Source organism: Antechinus flavipes, chromosome 2, assembly GCF_016432865.1.
Source record: "Antechinus flavipes isolate AdamAnt ecotype Samford, QLD, Australia chromosome 2, AdamAnt_v2, whole genome shotgun sequence".
In the NCBI taxonomy this organism is placed as follows: domain Eukaryota; kingdom Metazoa; phylum Chordata; class Mammalia; order Dasyuromorphia; family Dasyuridae; genus Antechinus; species Antechinus flavipes.
This window is the reverse complement of record NC_067399.1, coordinates 283,217,947-283,237,693: the sequence shown is the minus strand read 5'-3', so window position 1 is coordinate 283,237,693 and position 19,747 is coordinate 283,217,947.

The window sequence follows — 19,747 nt, the reverse complement described above, 5'->3', positions numbered from 1 at the left end:
AAACATGACCATCCAAAAGTCATTTTGAACAGAGATCTAGATTGTTCAACTATGAAATGAAAGGAGGCTGAAAGGTTTCTCTCAGGTAAATCACAATAAATGGGGTAGGGGTCAGAAAGTGAGGAAAAGGGGAAGAGTGGGGCAGAGGTGGACTGAAATTACCAAAGATTGCAAGAAGAAGAAAATCAAAGACCTTGAACATAAACAGATAAATCAAAAGGAAAAACAGTAATGAGAAAAGGGAATATGGCCTCCAGATCTAGTAAAATATTGTAAAATAAAGGAAAATGATCCAATACTTGATGAGATAGAGGATCATGAGAAATATGAGAACATAGAACCACAACATGGTATTCTTTTTTGGTTTGTTTGTTTGTTTTTTTTTTTACAACATGGTATTCTTGAGTGTTTCAAAAAAAATGAAAATTATGAAAGTGGAATTTATATCTACCAAACAATAATAATGAGGGGAATAGAAAAACTGGAATCTGCGATGGCAAACTTCACCATAGGAAAAAAAAGAGAGAACAATAGATTGGAAACACAAATAAACAGGATGATCTAGAATGAGAAAGGCAAAAACAATAATATCATAATAGAGAAATGGGAAAGATTTAGATTTTTTCCAAATATATCTTCTATCATATATAAGAAATATACATTTTGAGTAGACCATGACATGCAGTTGAATAGGCAGCTCAATAAGTTAGTCCATCAGCACATAAGATAGAATGGAAGCTCCATAACTCGCTCCCTTCTTACTTTTCCAGTTTTCTTATACCTTACAAATATTTTTTGGTCAATAGTTTTGATCAAATGACACTGGCCTTCTTGGTATTTCTCACACTAGACATTCCATCTTCCAACTTTTCACTTGCTGTTCCACTACACTATTATTTATACATGTACTTTTAGGTTTGCAAAGAGCTTTACTTATGTTATCTCATTTGACCATCACAGCATCTCCCTGAGATATGAGTTATATTATCCCCATTTTAAAATGAGGAACTTGAGGTGGAGAGGTTAAGTGAATTGCCCATTGTTACCAATATATGCAGGATTCAAAATCATATCTTCCTGACTCCAATTCCAGGGTTAAAGTTTGGTAAAATGGTTCAATCTAGAGGCAATGAAGGTCTAAATGAAAAGGTGTGAAGATAAGGGGTAGTATACAAATATACAAGTAGAAACAGAAAGATGTGGTAACTAACTGGATATTATAGGGGGAAAGAAAGTAGATAATAGAGGATAATGCTGAGGTTATGAACTTGGGAACCTGAAAAGATGATGGTATAAAGAACTAAATTACTTTGTTACCCAGTTATCGGGAATAATTAGTTGACATAAGAAACTTCCAGAACACTCACATTCTATTCCCTGTAAGCAGTCTGTCTAGAAGCATGGTTTACAATGTCTCTGTTCTTTTCCCCATAGAATATTATCTAAGAGTATGCTCTTTATGCATACTTGGGTGCAATTTGTGGTATTTTCCCCAAGTGTAAAAATTCCTAAGTATGGATCTGTTGTCATCTCAAAACAATACCGTTTTTTCCCATTCATTCTGGTAAGGATTTTATTGTTTGGGATATATTATTCTAGAAACATGATCAGATAGACAGAATACCTCACCACTCCTCCAGCTAAAATTTTTCACTATCAGCATCATATTGGTCCTAGAAGAAAATGAAAATGACTTTTCTTTCCCTGCTTGCAGTTTACAATTAAGTTGGAGGAAGTAAAAGGAGAACCCCAATAACTCAAGGTAAAGAGTTAAAAGTATATAGAAAATGCTATGGGTATTCATTAGTTGAAAATAACACAAAGATCAGCCTCCTCAACTCAGTGAATTATTAAGACAAAATATGAAAAAATATGAAAATTTCACTATTATGACCCTCAGAAATGGTCATACTTTTGTTCTCACTTCCCTCACATTTCTTGGGCCTCTAAGCAAATAAACTCTGAAATTCCTTTCTCAAACCCTAACTTTTTATCTCTCCATCTCACACTCTGCCTCAAGCAATGTAAACTACATCCTCATGACCTTCCCTCTCTTTCAGTAGAGAATTTTTAATTAAGAAAGTAGAAACTATGGTGAGCTCAACTATTTTCTTATTTTTAAATCTCAAATAACCTAAGAGTCATTCTTTACATTCTTCTTTTGCTCAAATCTCAGAGGAAGAAGTGTCTTTTCAAGGTCAATCTCCTTGTGCCCCTAATCCTATCACCTCCCACTTTTTTCAGGAACTTGCTCCCTCCATTATTTCCTATAAATATATATATATATATATATATTTGAATGATATGGAGAGAGGTGGGAATATTTTTAGGTAACAAGGAAGGAGGAAACAACAGATAAAGAAAGGCTAGCCTAAAAATATTCCCACCTCTCTCCATATCATTCAAAAGTCTTCACTTGATATGTTTACTCCAATAAAATGCTCTCATATTTCTCCTCTCTTTTATAACCAGACTCCTAAAAGAGTCAGCTATACTACATTCCTTGCTTCTACTTTCTTATTTCCCATTTACTTTTAATCCTTTGCTGACTGACTTCCAATCCCACTACTTTACTGAAACTATTCTAAGCATTTTGAATAATCAATTAAATTCTCAATCCAACGACTCTCAGATTTCATCTTCTTACCCTTCTGAAAGCATTTGATATTGCTGACCCTTTTCTCCTGAATACTCTCTTCTCCATGGATTTTCATGACACTGATCTTTCCTGATTTTTCTCTTCTTTTCTCTCTAACTACTCCTTCTGCCTTCCTTGCTAGACCATGTTCCATCCACCCCATATATGCCATCCCTCTAGAACTCTGTCCTAAGTTCTTTTCTTTATTTATACTATCTTTTGTAGTGGCCTCATGAACTCCAATTGGTTCAGTTGTCTCTGTGCAATAACTCCCAGATTTATACATCCCGATTTCATCTTTCTTTTCTGTCTTCTATCACCAATTATCTGTTGGACATCTCCACTTTGATATGCAATAGACATCTAAAATTCAACATGACAAAAAAGAACTCCTTATCTTTTTCTCTGAAACTGTTTTTCTTCCAATTTCTTTATTTCTTTTAAGGCACTACCCCTCAAATTTAGAACTTTTGAGTCATCCTCAGCTTTTCCTGCCTACTCCCCACCCACCCTTACTATTGAAACAGTTGTAAAAATCTTGTACCTTCCACAAGATCTCACACATGCATCCCATTCACTTATATGGCCACCATTTATCAGATGTTTGTAACTTCTTACCTTTTATTGCAATACGCTCTTAATCAGACTCTTAGCTTCCTCTTTCTGATGTGTCTCCCTAAAGGTCAAGCCTGATCATGCTTAAACCATTTTTTGACTCAAAAATCTTCAGTAATTCTCTAGAGTCTCTAATATGAAATATTAACTCCTTAGCTTGTCACTTAGAGAAACTGACAATGCTACTCCTGCCTCTCATAACTTATTTTACATTACTCCTGTTCACATTTTCTGTGATTCAATCAAACTGGGCTATTTGGTTCTCAAACTTGGCACTCTAATTTTCTCTTTCTATATCAATGCACAGAATGTTCTCTATGCCTGTATTTCATTCCCTCCTCATCTCCACCTCCAAGAATACCTAGCTTACTTCAAGGCTTGAGCCTTGGGTCATCTCCTCTAAGAAATCTATCTAGATCTTCCTTCTTTGTCAAAATATCATATTTGTCTGTATATGTTATGTCAGGGACAGCTATTTGGTGTAGTGGATAGAGTTTCAGGTCTGGAACCATAAAGACCCATCTTTGATAGTTCAAATCTGACCTCACACACTTACTAGCTCTGTGACCCTGTCCAATCACCTAATATGTTTGCCTCAGTATTCTTAATTGCAAAATGGTAAGGAGGAAATAGTAAGCCACTCAAGTATCTTTGCCAAGAAAACCTCACATGAAGACATAGAATCAAACACAACTGAAACGTGACTAAACAACATATGTTGTAGCTCCTTAAAAGTTAAGACATTAATTCTGTTCCTGCATATTCTGCATGTCTAGTAAAGTGTCTTGCATATAGAAAGTTCTTAATCCATGCTTGCTGAATTGAATTGAATAATTTCTAAATATTTTCCAAAATTGCTAGACTAATACACAGCTTCACCAACAGTGAACTAGCATGCCTATCATCCCACCATCCCTTTAAATTTTGTTTTTTCTTTCACCCTCTTTGCAAAATTAATGTTGGAAAATGACACTACACAGTTTTTATAGCTTGTACTTACTTTTTAAAATTCTTGAAATTGAACATTCTTTCATGTGAGGATTGCTAAATTACATATCTGCTTTGGAAAATTATTCCTGATATTTCAATGTAATGGAATGTTATTGTTCTATTTTAAATGATGAGCAGGCTGATTTCAGAAAATCGTGGAAAGACTTATATGAACTGATGTTAAGTGAAGTGAGAAAAATCAAGAAAACATTGTATACTATAATAACAAGAATATGCAATGATCAATTGTGATGGACTTGGTTCTTTTTAGCAATGAGATGATTCAAGGTGACTTGGGATGGAGACTAAATGTGGATCAAAACATAGTATTTTCACCCCTTTTTGTCACTTGTTTGCTTAGTTTTTTTTTCTTTTTCATTTTTTTCCTTTTTGATCTGATTTTATTTTTGTGCAGCATGACAAATATGGAAATATGTTTAGAAGAATTGCATATGTTTAGCCTATATTAGATTGCTTGCTGTCTTGGGGAAGAAGTAAAAAGAAAAAGAGGGAGAAAAATTTGGAACACAAGGTTTTGCAAAGATGAATGCTGATAACTAGCTTTGCATGTATTTGGAAGAATAAAGTACAATTTAAAAAAAATTTTTTTTAATTGTTTCTATTTGTTGACCACTTGTCTATTGAAGAATGTTCTTAGCCTCAGAGATTTCTGCCAGATCCCTATATGTTAGATTCAGATTTTGGTCATAGATGTTTGATGCAAGAATTTTTCTGCCATCTTTATTATTTCTTCTTATTTTGGCTGCATTGGCCATTGATCTTTTTCAAGAGTTTTAAAATTACCTATAATTGATATTTTTGGTCATACCTTCTTCTAGCCTTTATCTCTAATTTTGAAGCTAGTTTTGATTATTTCTCTTATTCACAGGTAGGATTCCTTTAATTTTTCAACTTTTTCAGTAATGTTTCTTAAGGCCTTGGAACAATCTTCTCCTCTACATATAAACCAAATATAAACTACATATAAACTCCACAATAAACCAAATGTTTGTTGTATAGTAATCAGTTTTCCATGGACCAAAAAGTATCAAAAACATAAAAGTGGACTTTAGAAATGCTCATTTCATGTCTTGCCTATAAATTATTAGTAACTTTGGTGGAAATTGGCTAGGAAGCAATGAGATAGGAAGAGTGAGGAACTAGAGCTACTTGGAATAAATGGGTTACCAGATTGAGTGATGATTTGATCCATTGTGGATAGGATAGAAATATAGAAAGGAGAGAAATAGCAGATCAGAGAAGACTTTCTCTAGCCAGAGAACATATCAAGCCTAGAGAAAAAAATGCTGGATAAAAAGAAATATAGTCATGATAAACTAGGAAGAATGGCAAGATTATTGATGGGGAACTTTAATGTTCTAAGACTTTAGAAAGCTCCAACAGAACACAAGGTTTATTCAAATAAAGTGTGTTATTACCACATATGAAAACCAGATCACCTGAACTTCCCTCATTTTAGTCTCCTTCATAACTGAAGATTCATAAAATCAACGACTGATCATACTTCAGCCTCCTACATGCCTCCCAAAAAAGAAACTAAGTCTTTTATGCTATGGCTTAAGTCCATGACTTAGTAGACATTAATCATATCCAAAGATTCAAAGCCGACCAAGTTCAGAGTTTCCAAACCATAGTACTATGTTTTAACTATTTTACATGCTCAGCCTCCACCAATCAACTCTTTGGCTACACTTTTTCCATATCTTGTCCTCTCCCTGGAAACAGTTATGCTCCAAGGAACAAGATAGCTTAAGCTCCACGATCCCCCTGTAGTCTTTCCTAAGAACTTTCAGATCATAATGTAAAAAATTCTTCTTCAACATGACTGATTCTTCAACAAGGAAGATGGACTTGAGTAATTCACAAAGTGAAATCCCAAGAGAATCCAGTGCTTTTCTAAACAGCTTCTATCTTGAAAACACAGTCTGTACCCAGGCAATAGCCAGAGAAAAAGGGCTTTCTATTACCCGACAAAAAAGTTACATAAATACACACTGTCCCTTTTGTTTTCTTTCATTTTTTTAAGGTCGGTTTTGAAAATAGATAATTTTACTGGGTAAAAAGCCAAGAAATGCTATTCTATCTTCACAAGGAGATTTGGCTTTTGCTTTCAGAGAGATCATTTGTGCCATGGTTAAGTTATAAGGACTAATAAATTAGTTTTACTGTCCTTTTGGCTTCAGGTATGGCTGTACCTGATCAGGGCTTCAACATTCAAGAAAAGCAAACAGCTTTGCTCCCTCATCTAGTATTTTCTTTAAAAATAATTTTTCTCTCCACTAAATAAAGGAAGATATTTTCAACAAGTATGAGGAAGAAGTTAAAAATACCTTAAAGGCAATTTGATATAGCAGAACTTGGTAGAGTGTGATTTTTGGTGTCAGGAAACTGAGTTTTGATAACCAGCTAAATTACTTTTCAACTGTTTGACCTCACTCAAGTCATTTCATCTCTCTCTGTCTCAGTTTACTTAGCTGTAAAAATAAGTAAGCTGGATTGGACAATTCACTGAAAGGTCTCTTTAAGCTCTAACCATCTGTGGGTCTGTGAGTTTGGATAACAAGAGAAGCTACTCAAAAGGAACTCAAGAGCCCTGGGTGTCATGGAAACTAACGGAAAGGGGAGAGCAGAGATAAAATAGAATAAAAGGCAAGTTGCCACTTAAAATAAGTGAAGACAGAGCCAATTATTGTGAGAGGATCACATCCAGCAAAGGGAGGATGTGCCCACCGAGGAACTGAAAGACGAAGAATGTTTAATGACTGTTGGACTAGAGAGAGCATAAAAGCATCAAGATACGATTTGCTAGATATTTATAGGAGGGAGGAGAGAGAAAAAAGTTCCTGGAAAGTCAGTATATATAAGGACTCTTCTCTATACATTCATCAATCTAAATTGATACTTAAGCTTAATGGGAGTTGTTGGAATGGGAATGGTTTAAGGGACAAATGCTTCAATCTACCCATGATAACTGCTCCATAAAATGGATATGACTGAGATGGAAAATCTGATGAACAATGCACAGTGTTTATACTTTGTTGTTGAAAATCTGTTTGAAATCTTATAAGGAGAAAAAAATTTTCCTGCTAATATATGCGTCCCATTCCTCATTCCCAAACCACAAAACAAGGAACTCTCTGAGAAATGACACCAAAGCAAAACTTCATTCAAATAAGGGCAACAGGATTTTCCATGCATGTTCTTTGTGAAACAAAGACTGGAAAAACTTCCACTGCCCTGAATCAATTATGGTTCCTCAATGGTCCAAACTTTTTGAAAAGCAATTAGGTTCTTATGCAACACACTCATATCCTTGGACATAACAGTCTCATGAGTAGGGATATACCTTAATGATGCTATTGACTCAGATAAAAAAAATCTTTTAAAAAATCTAATTAGCAGCATAATTAGCAACAGCAAAAAATAAAATAAAAGTAAAGTAAATAACCCATGGATCTAATGATTAAATAAAAGATTGAAGAAATTGTAGAATATGAATGAAATTTAATATTTTAACATCAGAAGAAATGGCAAATATGATGAATATAGAGAAATGGAGAGGCAACACAAATAAAATAGAGAGGGAGCTTCAAAACCAAGAAGATCTGGATTCAAGAGTCTTAACCTCTTGATCCTCTAGGCAATTCATTATAATCCTAAATTGCAGGGAAGGTGCTAATTCTGCACCAGTAGAAAAAAAATTTCCTCACAAAGTATACCAATGAAATCACAGATTCAGTCCCAATAGGCAATCCTAACCAAGAAACATAGGAAGACTTTTGAAGCTAGTTTTGCCTTTCTTATAGAAAGCTTAGGACAGTTCCTGACATAAAGGAATCATTTAATTAATGCTTTTTGACTTAAAATAGTGAATGAAGAACCAAATCAATTCTGTGTGTGTGTATGTATGCTACCCTCAACTATGTTAATTGATCTATTATTCACAAGTCACAAAGTAAGATCTTAAGAAACTTTTTTTATTCATTCAATCATTCAAGATTGAATAGAGAGAAATGGAGAAATCTTTCTACCAATGAATGGTAGCTAAGTTCTAGGGAGCTGGCGGGTGCACAGAAGAATTAAAGTCTTGTTCAGGGTTATGTAGCAAAAAAAAAAAAAAAAAGTAAACATAAAGTCTAGATGATCCAGGGCATAGTGTGCTGGAACCAAGAAGACTCAACTTTGTGAGTGCAAATCTGACCTTTGACACTAAATGGAGTCACAAAGAGTTAAATACTACAATAACACCTTCCCGACAAAATCCAACACTCTCTCCTCCATCTTCACTGCACCATAATGATAAGAACAACAAAATTCGGAAAAAGTCAAAGAAAAAATTCTATTAAAGGCACATGGAACCAAAATAGTTACTAAGTCTAATATAATAACTGGTCAGCCCAGCATAGAGAGCAGGTTTTAGAGACAGAAAAACTTATGTTCAGGTGTCACTTCTGATATGTACTGGTTATGTTACCTTGAGCAAAATTACTTTTCTTATTGCCTCCAAGTAACTTTCTAAGACGATAAAGTTGTACAACTGACCATCTGTTTTAGCAGATGGAGCTTCATCACCAGTAGTTTCCACATTGATGAAATTGCAAATCCATCGTCCTCTCAAAAAAAAAAAAAAGTTAAAGTTAATTTATACATTACAAAAAAAAAGCTTAAGTTCAAGAGTTTTTGGTTTCATAAAATACAAAAATCTCTGAAGAACTAAAATTAATATCAGACACAAAGAAAGATAGGTAATAGATATGACTTACTACATAACAAATGAGGATCTCTGAAGGAAAATAGGAATAAAAAAATTTCATCAAGAAAATATTTGATAGAAAAAGAAAATGGAATGATGTTATGGTGAGAGTGACAAGCCAAAGGATTGTGTGTCCCTGAGACATTAGAAAAAAGGAAATAAGGCCTCTAGCACATAGGGGAGAGGAACCCTCATGAAAGAACATGAACTAGAGGTTCACAGAATGGGCAGGCATGAATGTGTTGCCATCTGCAATGATGGAGGGAACTCTTGAATTAATGACATCACAGATCCATTTAAGCATATGAATTTGGTTTCACAAACAAATGTTTTTGTTTTGTTCAGTTTATTTGAATATTTTAATTGGTTAATTGATGGCTACTAAGTTTATGGTAAATAAAATGTTTAAAAAATTGCTCAGGTTAAATCTGCTCAGATTCTCTGCTTTCTTTTCTGATCAAGTGGCAAAAAATGATACCTCATATGCTATAATTGTTGTTAAAGTCCCACCAGGGATGTTGGTTTTTTCTAGTAGAATATAGAATAGAAGATGAACAAGGGCTTTCCTTCAATATTCTACAACTTTTTGTTTGTCCTTTCTTATGATTAACCTTCTTACATACACTATCAACTGTGTCCTTTTCTACACTAAATGGAATGTTTCAAAACTGGCATCTCAATTTTTAGAGAAATCCTGGGCTTTTCTCAAAAATGTGTCAATTTTTGCAAATCCTGAGCTGAGAATCAGCTCGAGGAGAGAGGAGAGAATGATCAGCAACTAGAAATGAGCACATGTTGGCCCTTCAGAAACTCTGCCAGCCCACCAGAAGCTCTTGCATCTCAACACATACTGCATTCTTTGCTGCTTTTCTTGGAAACCCATGAGAGCACCCAGCTTGTGTGTCTTATCAGCTTCCAGGTATAGGCAACCTGCCCAGCCACTTCAAAAGAGAAACCAAAGAAAGGGTGGAGGAACGTGGGTAATACAATCCAGGATGCTACTGCTGACTATAAAAGCTTTGCAGGTATGGTGACTGAAAAATAACTTGAACAACAACAATGATTGAAAAATAACTTGAACAACAAAGGTCAACTGGACTTCCCACTGTGTGTCTTGCAGTTCTTTTAAATTACTTCAGAACTAAAAATTAATAATGAATAAATAAAGGAAGCTTCTGTGACTTGCCTTATCCCATACCCAAACCTCTATTGCCCTGTGCCACTCAAATAAACTTAAGTGAATTCAGTTGTATATGCTAAGTTCTTGGTCAGCTAGTAAAATCTCCAAAGGAAAAAATATTGTTTTTTAAGAGTCTGGTAATTTGTCCCAAACCTTTCATGTTATTTTCACTGTGGTCCTTTTCTCCAGAAATGCTGATTACATCCTAAACATTCAGTCTTATGTTCCCATTTGTCCATATTACACATTTAACTTCTTCATTCTGATTCATCTTGATTGATGACAGTCCATATCTTTCCATAATTTCTTTACAAAGGGTCTATACAAAATATTAAAAAACTTCCTTTATTCCTGGGGACAATGTATTATCCAATATGGAAACAATTTTTCCTTTGCCCCTATAATAGCAATTTCTCTCATCACTGGAGAAGAAGGACCTTACCACCAAAACTTCCTGGTCTCCTAATAATACCATTCCATTACAATACAAGGGAAATTAAACATAATAATATCAAACTCTAGTAAACAAATTTGGATTTTTTGAAAATGTTAAACATTTTTGACTGTTTGTGGATATTTCTTACCCTCTTAAGCCAAATAGAATGATGGTTCAATTCATATAATCCTGCCTCCATGAAGTAAAATATAAGAGGCATGATTAAGAGTATAACAAGTCATAAGAAACCAGACTAGGGGGATATCTCTAAAAGAAGAAAAATACTTCCAATTTAAACATCATTTAAAGTCTCAAAAAAAAAACCGCTCAACTCAACCAGAATTTATTAAATATGGGGCCAGGAGTACATAATTATAGAGATAGGCTACAGGGACAAGGATGAAATTAACAGTGAGATTATATCAGTTGACCAACAAGCACTAATTAAGCACCTACTATGTGCCAGACAAAGTGCTAAGAATGAAGATCATAGACAAGGATGAAACAAACCATGTAGTCGACAGAGAAGTGATGAACTTAAAATGAAGAAAGAGTCAAACATTTCAGACATAGCTAAACTATAAATATGTTTTTCTGGACATGCAACTATTTCTTGATGGCTTTGGAATTTTTTGAGTATTTGTCTTTAATTTGCTCAATTGCAAAAAGTAGTAGAAGAGACATTGATTTTTTGAAAAGATTGTTACTAGAAAAATTAAAAAATATTAAACTATTTTTATAAATTCTATTGTGGAGTGGCAGGGATAAAATATACAGATAAGAAAAATGAGAAATAATTTGATAAATAAGATAGTCCTGGGGCAGTTAGGTGGTGCATTGGATAGAGCACTGGACCTGAAGTAAGAAAAATCTGAGTTCAAATATGGAGTTAGACACTCATCAGGGCAAGTCACTGTTTGCCTCAATTTCCTCATCTGAAAAATGAGTTGGAGAAGGAAATGGCAAAGCATTCCTTTATCTTTGCCAAGAAAATCCCAAATGGGGCATAAAAAGTTGTAAACAACTAAAAAGACAAAAAAAACAAAAGTGCTTTAAGCACCACAATTGAGAAGAGAAAGAAAAGAGAAAGAAGGAGAGAAGAAAAGAAAAGAGGACAGAAAAAAGTGGGAAAAGGAGGGAAGGGGATGGGAGAAACAAAAAGGAAGGAAGGAAAAAGGGAGAAAGGAGAGGAAAGAGAAGTGAGGTAGAAATCCCAGAGAGTCCTAGTAAATACCCATGCTAGTAAGTAAGGTAGCAAACAACTCTGAGAAGAAACCAGAAAGAGAAGAAGAAAATCAGAAGAAATCAGTGTCATAAAAGAGAAAGAATATCCAAAAAGGGGCCAGATGTGATTGTCAGTGTATGAATTTCAAAGAAATAAAATAGGATGACAAAAAGCCTTTGTATCTAGCAGTTGAGAAATCACAGGAAGCACCCTAATATTATTTTGGTAGAGTTGTTGATTGGTCCAACCATTCTGGAAAACAATTTAGAAAAACTAAGTTATTTGACTCAGAAATTCCACTTCCAGTCATACACCAAGGAAATTCAAGAGAAATGAGAAATAGGTCCCATATGTACCAAAATTTCTGTGGAATCCAATAAATGGAAATAAAATAAATGTCCATCAATTGGGTAATGGTTAGACAAATGATGACGCATTGTTGTAAAGAAATATCATTGCATTAAAAAAATAATCAATATATTTTGTGCCTTATATAGAGTGAAGCAAGCAGTATGCTAAGAAAACAATAAACAAAAAAGATTAAAGTAATGCAAACTAAAAGAATAATTTTTAAAAGCTGAATGCTGTGTAATTATCATGATCAATCTCAATTCCAGAGAAGATATTCAGATTTGGATTTGAAAATCCTCTAGCAATACAAATAATAAATCATTCATGCCTATCTATCTTGTATCACTCATGCCCATATATTTCCATTTCCAGGAAAAATTTATTCACTATGTTAGAGCTAAGTGATACAATGAATAGAGTGCTAGGCTTGGAATAAGGAAAACCTGAGTTCAAAACTTGGTCTCAGGAATTTATTAGCTATATGACCCTAGCCAAGTCATTTAAACCTTGGTTTACCTCAGTTTTCTCAACTGTATAAAAGGGATAATCATAACAACTACCTACCAGAGTTGTTGTGAGGAAACAATAATTGTAAAATATATACCAAAGTGCCTGACACATAGTAGGTGTTATATAAATGCTTATTTCCTTTTTTTTCCCCTTATTCACTTTCTCTTTCAATTGTAAGACTCCTAGTGAAGCCTTCAGGTTTTCTATTCATCATGTAGGCAGCTTGCAGGGAAGTTATGAGAGTCAGAGTGTAAAGTCAGAAAGACCTGAGTTTAAATTCAGACTTTGACATTTACTAGCTATATGACCCTGATCAAGTCTCTCAATTTCTGTCTGCTTCAGTTTCTTAATCTGTAACATGGGTATAATAATAGCACTTATTTCCCAGGATGAGTAGAAGGAATAAATGCAATCATATTTTTAAATTACTTTATAAAAGTGATATATAAATGCTAACTAGTATTCTTTGCCACCACTATATATTAATCCATTTTCTTTTTCTATCATACATTTCTCCAGTGACATCTTTTATTCCCATTCTTTTTCAAGTTTCCTCACGGATTATCACAGCCTGTCAACTCATACCATATGCCTCTACTTTGTCAGCTATATGACATTCATTTTCAATTTTTCAAAGTATTGTTTTCTACCAGTAGACATTGTACAGTTGCAGCAATACTATACAATCATTAACTGTGAACGACTTAGCTATTCTCAGTGATACAATGAGCCAAGACAATTTAGAAGGACTTATGATGAAAAATGCTATCTTCCTCCAGAGAAAGAACTGATCATCTGAATCTAGATCGAAGCATATTTTTTTCACTTTATTCTATTTGTGTTTTTTAAGTCTGTTTTCTTTCACAACATGACCATTATGGAAATATATATTTTGCATGTTTGTACATGTGTAGCCTATATCAACTTGCTTACCATCAGGGAAGAGGAAGGAAAAGAATGGAAGAAGAGAATTTGGAGCTCAAAATTTTCTAAAAGAACGTTAACAGTTTACATGCAATTGGAGAAGATATTATTTTTAAAGTGATGTGTTAGTGTTTAGCACATAGTAAGCACTTAATGATATTTCATTATATATCTTGCAGCTATACAAGGACCGAAGTAAAACACTGGCATTAGGAAAAGGAAGCTTTCCTTCTGTGAAAAGTTTGAGGCACTAAAGGAGCTCTGCAATTCCTCAAAGATAACATAGTCCACTCTCTTCCTTCTATTTATCTTGGACTCACTAGAACAGGTAGATATTCTGATGGACTCACACTATATTTTATCCATCTAATTGCAACTTATAATTTGAGCCATAATTATTATTCATTTACTTGGCCTTTCCTGCATGGATGTCAGATCAGACTCTTCTGAATGAATCTATATCTCCATCAGACATCTCTGTAATCTGAATCCAGAGTAGATGTCATCTGCAAATAGAAACATCTGGAGAACATCGCCAATTCTTAGTTGGATCTGCTTTAGCACATCAGTCCACACTTCAGAAGAGCATATATTTCCCTGCTTTATGACTCACTTGATGTTCATGCAGACTAGGATTAGAAGCAAATAGGAGATGAGGAAAGGGAAAGAAGAAAAGACTTTATCTAAGAGTTAAATTTTGAAAAGGAGGAAGGATCTAGGGCAACAGCTTAAGGAGATGGTGAAATTTTAAGAATATTTTTGTTTGTTTTAAAAAATAGAATCAGCCTGGACATGTTTGTAACTGGCAGAGAAAAATTTAGTAGATTGTGAAATATTAAAAAGTAAAAAGAAAAAAAAAGGAAATGAGAGAGGAAGTTTCTAGGAAAATCATGAGACAGACAAGTATTGATGAACAATAAGATGAAGATGAGGAAATTAGATGCTCTCCATTTTATCAATCAAGATGGGCTACTATGAAAAAGGTAGTGGGGGCTGTTTTAAAGGATTTGAAAGAAGAAAAATTTTGGAAGAGCTGCTAATGGGAAAGAGTGAACAGGAAAAAATAAAAGGATTGGCATACAGCAATGAGGGTCCAAATAAAATGAAATAATATGAATTCATAGTGAACCGAGACAGCGTGAGGATATGACTTCCTCCAGGGACATTTGGCTACTGTCAAGTAGAAGTGAATAAATGGGATGATGAGTATGAACAAGTTTTAAGGACAAGAAAATAAGGGATTTAAAGGTAGAGGAAAATAAAGTACTGGGGAAAACATCACTGAATTCCATTCAGGTAGAGCACTATCTGATAATGTACGGATTTTCCAAGAAGTAGAAAAATTAATTAAGGCCACCATGTCATTTCAGAGGTCAAAAGAGTACAGGGACAAGCCCCAAATCAAATTCTAAATTTACCAACTATTGGTGCCTTCCAGTCTTTTCTGTCCAACATGGGGGCTGTTAGAGCTATTACTGAAACCACATCTGACTTACTTAGCAATGTCAACATTGTCACTGAATATAAAACAACAAGACAAGGTCATCAACAGAGTAGTTTTGAAACAGAATCACTCTACCAGGACTGGAGAAATATTTTTGCAATGCAAATCTACTACGATAGACAGTCACAAAATAAAATTACTGTAGTATAATATTAAGTTTATGTTAATAGCTTCTTGCATAAGATAGTGACACATTATGGCGGGGAGGCGGTTAGGGATGAGAAGAGTTTGGTGGATAAGTCTTACAAGTTTTGGGGGGAAATAAAAAGTACCTGGAAGTTCCACCCAGGAGGATTATTCTATTTGTTTTTATATTTATTTTTTGGCCAAAGAAAAAAGGGGTGCTTTGTTCATTCCTAAATGGTTTATTAAGATAGACTAAATATCTCACTTCACATGCCATTTTTCATTTGTGACCAGTTCTCCATGACCCCATTGGAAGTTTTCTTGGCAAAGAAATTGGAGCAGTTTGCTGTTTCCTTTTCTAGCTCATTTGACAGATGAGGAAATTGAGGAAATAGGAGAAAGTGACTTGTCCAGGGTCATGATGCAACTAGAAAAGATCTGAAACAAGATTTGAACTTGGGGAAGATTAGTCTTCCTGACCTCAGTCCACTCACTCTATTGATTATACCATTTAGGGCCCCTATATCTGTACTATTCAGCAAGTAATGTAAACCAAGTAATGTACTAAAACACTAGAATTTGCATTAGAGTGCAATGTGGTTCAAAGACTTGGTTAGCATATCTATTCTAGAGAATTTTCTCTTTAAATGGCCAGATTTTCCATATCATAAAAGAAGAGAAGAGAACTAAAACTTAGGAATTTAGTTATTTTAAATAATAGGCATTCCTCTTGAAAAAAAAAAAAAAAACAATAAGCCTAAACTTTACTTAGTTGCATTTCACTGTTGTTGAATAACCAGTAAGGAAGACAGGGCTTCTGATGAACTAAGAGTCAGAAAAAAAAAAAATTTTAATGCCAAAAAAAGAAAAAACACAAAAAATAAAGTCTAGGTGATATTTAATGCTTTAAGTTGGGGCATGTTCCATTACATCTACATGATATTTGGGAATTGAAAGCAAACATTAAAATACTGGCATATTTTCCAAAAAAACAAAAGCATGATTAAGTTTAATGGGAAAAAACTGAATTGATTTAGGTTCAGGAGAAATGGATCTATAGATAACAGAGAAGAATATCATTGTTAGAAGGGACCTGAATAATCACTAAATCTAATCTCCCCATTTTGCTCATAAAGATATAGATATCCAAAGAGATTAACTAGGGTTTATCATGGCCCCAAAACTAACTAAACAGTAATAAAGTTCTGTTGGTAAAAACAAAAACAATCCCAGACAAGTTACAATGCTGCACATATGGAACCTATGAGAGCATCCTCCCAGTGTCTCTGAGTTTTGCCATGCCATTTTAAGAGTTCCATGTTTTTTCACAACACAACCTTAATGAGAATTTGAGGATGGTCCAGAGGACAGGAACACAAATTATTAGAAGAATGGAAAACTAGACCTAAGAGGCAAAATTTTAAAAACAACAACAGCAATTGAGCATAGACTTATAAATCCTGAGCAGGCTGATGGGTAACTAAATAAGAGTTTGTAAGGATATGAAGAGTTATCATAAAGGAAGGATTTAACACATGGCTACCATTTTTCAAAATCATTACTGGGAAGAGAAAGAGCAGTTAAATTTAACAGATATTCATTAAATATCTACTGGTTTTGAGGAACTAGATGCCAGTGATATAGGGATAAAATGAGATATGGTCCTTGAACTCAAAGAATTTACAATATGAAAATAAACAAATTATAGCAAAGAATAGAATTTTTGGATATGGTTGTATCTTATAGTGTATACTTTTAGAAGGCAAGAATTATTTTCATCCTTTTGTTTTCAAACAAAAGGTACTCTAAAAGTACCAACAAAAATTAGACACATTATTAAAGTTATTTGACTTAAATTTTTTTGAAGATGAGTCCTTTTTTTTTTTTTTTTAATCAAGCCATGAAACAAATTCTACAAGCAGTGTTTATATGACTGGACCTGACTTAGATGTTGTAGGAATTACATTAGAAGGAACAGATGGTCTCTTTCTTTGAAAAGTTTATAATTTATCCAGGAAGAAAAGAGCCCCCATTGCTAAGCTTCTATGCTATCACTCTACAATGAAGTGACTGGTGAGCTAAATTTGACTCTTTGCTTTTATGCTTATCTTTTTGTAAGTACAATAAAAGCTTATTCTTAGCTCATAGACTGTACAAAAGTAGACAGTCATTGTAATTTGATGACTGTATATCATACAATCATATTTACTGATTTGTATTGTTGTCTAAATGCTTCAAGTACGTAGCATGAATACTGGGTCAAATGTTATAGTCAGAAAGAAATTAATTTGAGCCTCACTTTCAATATTTACTATCTGTGTGAACTTAGGCAAGTTATTTTACCTACTTAAATCTTGATTTCTTCATCTGTAAAATGGGATTAATGATGGCCCTTTCTTCCTAGGGCTATTGTGAGAACCAAAATTATAAGTGACAAATGCCGGTAAACCTCAAAGCACTATATAAATATCAGTTATTATTAACTCCCTGATCAGGCAATGGGAGATTGCTATTGTGTCTTCTAGGGTGGATCCATCACAGAGTAAGTAAACATTTTAGAAGTACTTATATGTAGCAACTAAAGAATAATGATAGGCAGCATATAAGTATGTAAATCAAACTCCAGTCAAAATTGCTGAGGGATTAAGTTAGTGACATAATGTCATTGAAAAATCATCACAAATGCCAACATGACAAAATAACAGTCGGGGACCATATCTCATTTTATCTTCATATTTCCAGTATCTAGTTCCTCAAAAATAACAGGCATTTAATGAACATTTGTTAAATTAAACAGTTTTGTCTTTTCCCAGGAAGATGAAAAATGTTGATCATGTGGTGTTTCCTTTATGATATTCTTCACAGTCTGAAGAATTGTTATTTAGTCACTCATTACCCTATTCAAGATTCATAAGCCTACTCGCAGTTGTTGCTGTTCTTGTTTTAAAAAATCTTGCTTCAAAGGTCCAGTTTTCCATCCTTCCAATAATTGGAAGCTAACCCAGGCCAGTTCTCTTTCTACTATACCATCCTGCTTTGTGGTATTAGTAATTTTAGTTCTTTGCTCATTTCATGATCCCATTTGGGATTTACATGGCAACAGCACTGGAAAGATTTGCCATTTTCTTCTCCAGCTCATGTTACAGATGAGGAAACTGAGGTGAACAGGGTTCTGTGACTTGCACAGGACACACACATGAGGCCAAATTTGAACCAATAAGAAGACTTCAGGTCTCTCACTCTATCCCATGCACATCTACCTGCCCCAATAATAATAAAAATGGTGACCAAAAGATGGTCATCCTTGGAGAGATTCCATGAAATGACTAATATCAACTAGTAGAATCAAAAAGCACTCTTCAGCTGGCAGTCATGAATATAATTAGCAATATGTCAACAAATAAAACCACGAAACTAAACAACTGAATCAAGTGAATTTGTTCACTGAAATTGAGTGGTTTAGGATAGTGATTCAGGTGATAAGATCATGAATTACAAAAAGGTTATCTTTAAGAATCCCTGAACTAGAAACCTATTGTGAAATGAAATGGTGAAAACTGCAATATGTCAATATGGTTTGCAAAAATTTAGTATCTACTAGATGTCCTAAAAAAACACAATTAAGAAACTAGAGTTATATAGCAGAATCTCATATCATTTATGAGACAATAGATGACAAAAAAAAATCACATTACAAACTCGTGTATAAAAATACACTTGATTTCAATGAATAAATTGTACTAGGACAAGATCATCATAAAAGAAAGGACTGCTTCCTGTAACTACTCAGACACTAAGAATAGTCCATAAAAATGTAAGGTCAATGTTTTTAAATAGATTGTTGTACTGAATAAAATTATGTGGAATGAAAAGCTTTCAAAATATAGAAATGTTGCAGAAGAATTCAAAGTCATTTGGGTAAAAGATAAAATTTGTGCTCTCCTCATTATCCTTTCTGCCATTAGCATTATCTCAGGTGTTTTCAGGGAACCAAAAGAAGATGAATCCACGTCCTCTGATTCCAAATCTTTCTACTGCATCATACTGTGATTAGTTCTTTAGGTCTTTTTAGTAAATGATATTAGAACAAAGTTAAATCTGCTTTTAAAACAACAGTCCATCTTCATTTGCAGTCAAAATTGAGATCATTGTCTTATTCAGTCTCCTTGACAGGATTTAGTATTTCTTAGTTAAGTCCTTACTCATTCTAACCAAATGTTTAGCTTCTTGATGCCCATTTTAGGGTCCTTTGCAAGCAGGTTTCTTGTTTCTTGGAAGGCTACTCTTCTACTCCACCTAAGGTTAAGACCCAATATGTATTGAAAAGTTAAAAAGATCTTTGGTTTATATGAGATCTCATGCTACTATAGCTAACCTTACCCTGTGAGGGTTTATAGGAATAATGAGAACATGAGTAACCCAACTTTACACAGTATTTCCCTAAACTTGCCTTTCTACTCCCAGCTAATTCTTT